This window comes from Adiantum capillus-veneris, chromosome 29 (assembly GCF_014529385.1).
Source record: "Adiantum capillus-veneris isolate H3 chromosome 29, ASM1452938v2, whole genome shotgun sequence".
Taxonomy (NCBI): Eukaryota; Viridiplantae; Streptophyta; class Polypodiopsida; order Polypodiales; family Pteridaceae; genus Adiantum; species Adiantum capillus-veneris.
Window position 1 is genome coordinate 35,588,506 of NC_140959.1, and position 6,490 is coordinate 35,594,995.

Consider the following 6,490-nt stretch of genomic DNA (forward strand, 5'->3'; position numbering starts at 1 on the left):
CATTGAGTGGCTGCTTTCCCGTGGACGTAGCCCACATTGGGTGAACCACGTATATCGTGTGTACTCTCTCTCTCTCTCTACTATATAATCTCTTGTGTGTGAAATCTATCTCTCTCCATTAAGTAATCTACTCAAATATCTATTTAACTACGTTTTATTTCCTAACAACATACAGATGTCAGTACCTGTGGGTGAGAAGACGATCAGGAAAAATATCCCAAGGGACGCATTGGGGCTGCCTATATATAAAATAATGCACCTCGTTAAGCTTACTGACGACCCCGATGGAGACCATCGGGAATCACCGATGCCTGGTGGGCCTGACGGGCTTCTCTAAAAACTGGTAGGGTTTTGACCGGTTCCCAAGTCACCTTAAACCGGCATTTGTGTGAATATGAAAAGATGTTAACATATTATTAACATGTTCAGAAGTGCTATTTAACAAAAAAAAAGTTGTGATCGTGTGATTATAAAATTGTTGCTTGGGAGCCTAGGCTCAAGAAAAATACAAAACCAAAGTATTTTGTGTGCTCATCGTGAGAACCTGTCTTATGTGAAAGATTAAAGAAAAATTAAATAGAATAAGCCAAAAGTAAACGAGCTGGGTTAGTGCGAGCACCATTGCAAAGCTAATGACGACGATGACGTTGATTAAGGCTGAGGGTAAAGCAAGGCAAAAGTTGACAGATTCGTATCACAAGGGCAGCTGACACGAGGTGTTGTCAGCAGGACAGCGGGTATCCAGCAAGGCGGGTGTCGGGTAGCAGCAGGCTACGAGCGAGTCTGGGTGAGCCAAGGGGGTTGTCCTGATAGCGCAGGGCTGGCAGTTATCTCGATGACAACAGTACGAGGCTTGGGGGCAATAATGATGGTGAATATAAAAAAACGTCAGGTCCGAGTAGGAGCCGAGAGGCGAGTGCAGGCGTCCTGCAATGCTCAACAAATGGGACTTTGGTACAGAAGAAGTTTTGGACAAATTCTCACAATATTTCTCACATTGTGACTTACCTCAACATCATGAGCTTCTGTGAGGGAGGCATCGCATACCTAGCTAGGTACGATTGGGGGCAGGGGACCGCCGGCCCGGTGGGAAGGGGGGGGGGGGGGGGGGGGGGGGGGGGGGCGGGCACCGGGCCGGTGGTCCCCTGCCCCCAATTTTACCTAGCTAGGTATGTGGTGCCTCTCGAGCAGAAGCTCATGATGTTATGCATTGTATGAAAAACACTGGAAAAACGTTGTAAGAAGTTTTGGACAAATTCTCACAATATTTATCACATTGCGACTTCCCTCAACATCATGAGCTTCTATGAGGGAGGCGCCGCATACCTAGCTAGATACGACTGGGGGCAGAGGACCGCCGGCCCGGTGGTCCCCTGCCCCCAATCATACCTAGCTAGGTATGTGGTGCCTCTCGAGAGCAGAAGCTCATGATGTTATGCATTGTATGAAAAACACTAGAAAAGACTGTTTTCCTACATGAGAATATTTCTGATTCTTCTTGTGGTAGAGCAGTAAGAGCCAACCCATTTGTTTTTTGTACTGTTCCCATCATTGTCATTGTCATCGTCAGAGAGGCTTCAAAAAATAAAAAGGAAGACATAAAGAATTCTTTGTCTTTCAAGCCACACACTATCAAGTGAGCACACAGTGCACACACACTTAACAAAGCAAAGGTCATTAATAAGTAAAACTTAGCAAACGTATGAAGCATTAAAAAAAACCATAAGGATTTAATGAAGGTGTCGGCATACAATGCTTGGGCCAAAATGGCATAAATTTGTGCGTTAGAAAAGTCATGGAAGTGTCTACACACACAGACATTTCAATTCAATCAATGCTCTCTAGCAATGTGTTTCGGCTCAAAAAAAAAAAAAAACACAATGTGCAAAAAAAAAAAAAAGAAACTTCGTGAAAGAGTCTATACACACATGCATTTCAATTCAATTAATTCTCTCTAGCAATGTGATTCAGCTAAAAAAAAAAGAGCTAAACACAATGTGCACAATCAAGAAAATATGAAATTAAAAAAAAAAACGTACAAAACCCAATGCTCATTCATGATTAGCTCTAATCACTTGGTTAGGGAAGTGATCATGTAGAGTACCCAAATCCAAGAAGAGAGGTAATTAAGATTGAGCTTAATTGAGCTATTCTTAAAGTGTTATGAATTGATTAGTGTTGAAAGAGAGAGAAAGCACTAATCTAACATTGGGATCTAAATCGGTGCAATTAGGAAATGTTAATTGCGCATTGGCTCTGATACAACATGTAATGTCTACGGTGGATCGACCAATGAGGCATTCAAATTACATCATAGCCAATAGATAATGAGGAGTAGATTAGAGAGTGATCTCAATACACAATGTAAAATGAAAATAGCTTGCTTGGTTGATTATAATTTTGAGAGAGATTTACAAGCTTTGAGTATTGGCCATATATAAGCTCAATGTGGAGAAGTGCAATCAATGACTGAATGGATATGCACCACAAGTGGAAATGGCAAGGGTAGTGTGAGGTACCATAAGTGGTAGGGAATGAATAAAGTGTGTGAGGCTTTGTGGGTTCCATAGGGAAAATGTGACTATGCACTTAAATGGTGCATGCTTGGCTTTTAGGGAGTATTCTCACTGTGAGTGTAAGCTAAAGCTTATTCCAACACTTTATAGCATATCCCACAGAAGACTACGGTGTCTATTTACACTACCAAACAATTTGCACACCCTGACAAAATAATGTGCGCACTACTATAAGAAGTGATAGCGGATGTCAAACTGAGACCGAATCGAGGTTATATTTCCCTCTTCTTAGTAATACCAATTGTTGAAAATTGGATTGTTGGAATTCACTCAAAGGAGTAGATGAATGAGAAGCTCAAAAGCACACAACATAGGAAAAGTAGTATTACTGAGTCTGATAATACAAAGTTAAGGCTCACCCTATAATGATAGGCGTATATACAAGCCGGGTGAAAAAATCCTCCTACTGAGGGGAAAAAGTGCCCCCCGTGCTCCCAAGTGTGTTCACACACTTCCCTACCATCGTATGGTAACAAATTCTAAAATCCTACTCAATCAAATGTTGTTTGTTGACTTGAACTCATACAACTCGTTCTTGAATAGCTACTCATCCTCAAACTAAATATTGTATAGATGATTGAAAAATGGAAATTTAGTGGGAGAAGGTCCTCAAGTCACTTAATAGCAAAAGATTGTGATGCTATCCGGTGCATTGACCACATAAAAGGTCATTCTACATCCATCTCAACATGGTTTTTGTTATGGAAGGTGAATCCTACACAATATTACAAATGTGTACTTGGGTATTGTGTATGTAGAATATACCTCTCAAGATGCGTGACGATTGAGAAAGTATTGGATAGGTCTAATGGATATATGTAATGATACTGTGATGTCTTGACGTTGGTTGCATATGCCATCTTCCATTCATTGCCCTCACGCATTCAATAAAAATCCTAGCACTATTGACAATGATCTTATTGAATCCTATGTGTTTGGAATATCGATTAGGACTCCACTTTGTGATCTCCTTTATGGTCATTTCATCTCCTTTTACATGCGGGTCACTTTTTTGACACTACAAAACTTGATGGTCTTGCTCCCCTTTTTAGTTTGTCAAATTGTTGCTACATCATGTGTGGATGACTATTTTTCTACATAGATATGAGCAACATGATGTTGTTGTACTGATGGGATAATGGATATTCGTGCTTTGGCTATGGCACTAGTGCATCTATAGATGCCTCTTGACATTTGATGGTTTCTCATTGGGAGGTAGTATTAAGTTGTTTTCTTGGTGACATCAAATGTTACCCATGTACTACAAACCTCCTTTTGGACTCCAAAAGGTTACTCCCAATAGTGTTTGGTCTATTAGATTCTGCAATGGTATGGTACTTTCTAAACCACTTGCTCTCAAAACAACGAGGACAACTTTTTACCTCTCTAATCAGTATGTTGTTGATGATCATCATGCTCATATGTGCTTGCTCCCTACAACATACCATCATAACATATGGTATGCATTATTGTCCCTTGGGACAGATTTTGTAAAGCATCTTGCATTCATTCTTTCTAGTTACGTCGTTGGAGACTTTATCTCGCTATGAAGACCATGAAAATAATTTTTTTCCTACCAAGTAGGTCCCGAAAATAGCTTTTTCCTGATGGAATTAAAGCGAATCTGTGCAGATGCCAAGCAAACTCCAGAAAGCAAATCGGAGGCGAGTTGAACTGAAGTCAACAGGCTGAGTGCGTACTATTGTGTTTGTATTCTGCTGCATGTTATTCTTTGATGCAAAGGCCTATGGTTCGGCTCAAGGCAGAGGCCCGCTGCAGACAGAATGCAAATGAGGGCAATGTATGAAAAAAATGAAAAAAGGGATGGGGTTGAGTCATTGCCAACTCGTAGTAGCAAGGCTGAGAAGCCGAAAAGCTCTAGGCTTATGGAGGTTAGTGTCACAGTGTCTGTAGGGGGTTGTGATATTGATGTAGCTTTGTTAGCTTCCATGCATGCATTCCTCGAAAGGGAGACAGCTCTTGGTCTTTGTGCTGTTGAAAGAGGCGGCACTCTTTTTCACTTGCACTTCCAGATGGTAATGCGCCTTTGGACTAGCTCCTTGGTCGCAGCAAATAGGAAAGTGAAACAGTACTTGGGTTGGGATAAGGCTGTGCCTGCTGCTGCTGGTGGCATGGTGCTTTGCCGTGCTTTGAAATAGCGTAATATGCATACCTTCGAGGGTATGCTTGGGTACTGCTTGAAGGACCAAGACCAGCCGTATTTTTGAGTCGTGATGCACAACATTCATGCAGATGAGATTAACAAGGGAATAGAGTTGTACAGCTTGTATGGCGGTGACGACTTGAAGAAAAAAGTCTGTTTGGCGCCTGCAAATATATTTGATAGGACATATATGTTCTGGAAGTTTAGATTGGGACATCCATTGGGAAACGATTTCTTGTCGACTGTGAACAAGATGTTAAAAACTGGGAAATATTATCCGTCATCGGCATGGGTCACACCCTATCAAGGCCGGGGGATGCAATTATGCAAGACGAAATCTCTTTGGAGATGCATGGTTTATCCATCAACCACAACCTACCAAGATGTCGCTAGCATCTTCATCAACAACGATGAATGTAGTACAACTCACCCACGTGCCGACTGGTTCCACTCTCGGTGGCAAGGAATTGAGAGGTACGTTCATGAATACGCATAGGAATGATTTTGATTTTGCATTTTGCTAACTATCGAGCATCTTCTCAACAGTCCAGCGAGCGCGCCAACTAATCGTGAAGATAACTATAGTGAACAAAACCACAATGACGGGGATGATGATAGCGACGGAGGGAGTCCACAAATAGGCGATGAGTATAACCCGTTGGTGCATAGTGTTGGCGTCACAACAATTGCATGATACGATGTATTTCTAATTCATTGTGATTGCTTCTATTTGTTGCATGTGATGAGACTAAAAGTTTGTATTCTGTGAATGCAAGGTAAAATGGACCAGATGAACTTGGTGGACACAATGACAGAGATGCAAGTAGATGAGTCACTGGATGAAATTCAAGATCCACGATTGGACAAGCTCGAGGAGATGGTGTCAGAAATTTTGCACGAGGTCTCTAGGAATTGACCGGAAGGTTATCGAGCTCTTCGATATGATGTCCTAGATGCAATAGATAGATTAAAAGACGCAATCGATGAACGCGAAACAAATGTTGCTGATATCCAGGTTTCCAAGCTAGAGGAGCAAATCTTGGTGCTGCGTGCTGAAGTATCAAAGTTGAAAACACAGCTCAGCAAGTTGAATGCACTCTTGTGTAGGCTTGCGAACTTGCTAAACAGACATCTTGTTAACTAGACTATGAACATGCGGAAAAATATTAATGCATCTGCTGGGATTTTGTGAGCAGAGTCTCGACACCTGCTGGCTTCTTTTGCTGCTGTGGATTTTCGTTATTTACTCCTAGCATGTACTTCCATTTTGGTTATTTACTCCCAGCATGTATTGCTGACCTTATGTGACTGTGCATCTGATAACTCAATTTTCAATGTCATCTTGAGTACCAACTCCATTGTCTTGATGCAATTTGTTGATTATGTTTGAGATCGACGTCAATGTGAGAAAACGTCATGCTTATGTTTTCCGTGATGTCGAGTACTTATGTGTTTCGTCATGTCGAGATATGCTTTCCGTGTGAACAAGGCCAAGCTATCCATTTGCTTTACACTCACATAAGAAAACATGGAATCTTGCTAATTAATTAATGTAACATTAAGATAGAGCCAGTAGTAGTAGCTATGTCAATTCCTACTGACTAATGTTTAGGTACATGCAACCTTCCCCTTGGCCACATGATGTTGCCAACAATGCCTAGAGAAAATGTCAAGAATTATTGTGATGACATAAAAGCCCAGACAAGCTTTACCACTCATGCTTTGCCTCACAAAGGACAGCTTGGCAGTT

General features: G+C 41.4%; 2 pseudogenes; both read left to right on the top strand.

The window, feature by feature from the left end:
* Positions 1-4,311: 4,311 nt before the first annotated feature.
* LOC147419036 (uncharacterized) lies at positions 4,312-5,133 on the top strand (annotated as a pseudogene).
* Positions 5,134-5,150: 17 nt separating this feature from the next.
* Positions 5,151-6,048, top strand: LOC147419037 (uncharacterized; annotated as a pseudogene).
* Positions 6,049-6,490: the final 442 nt, after the last annotated feature.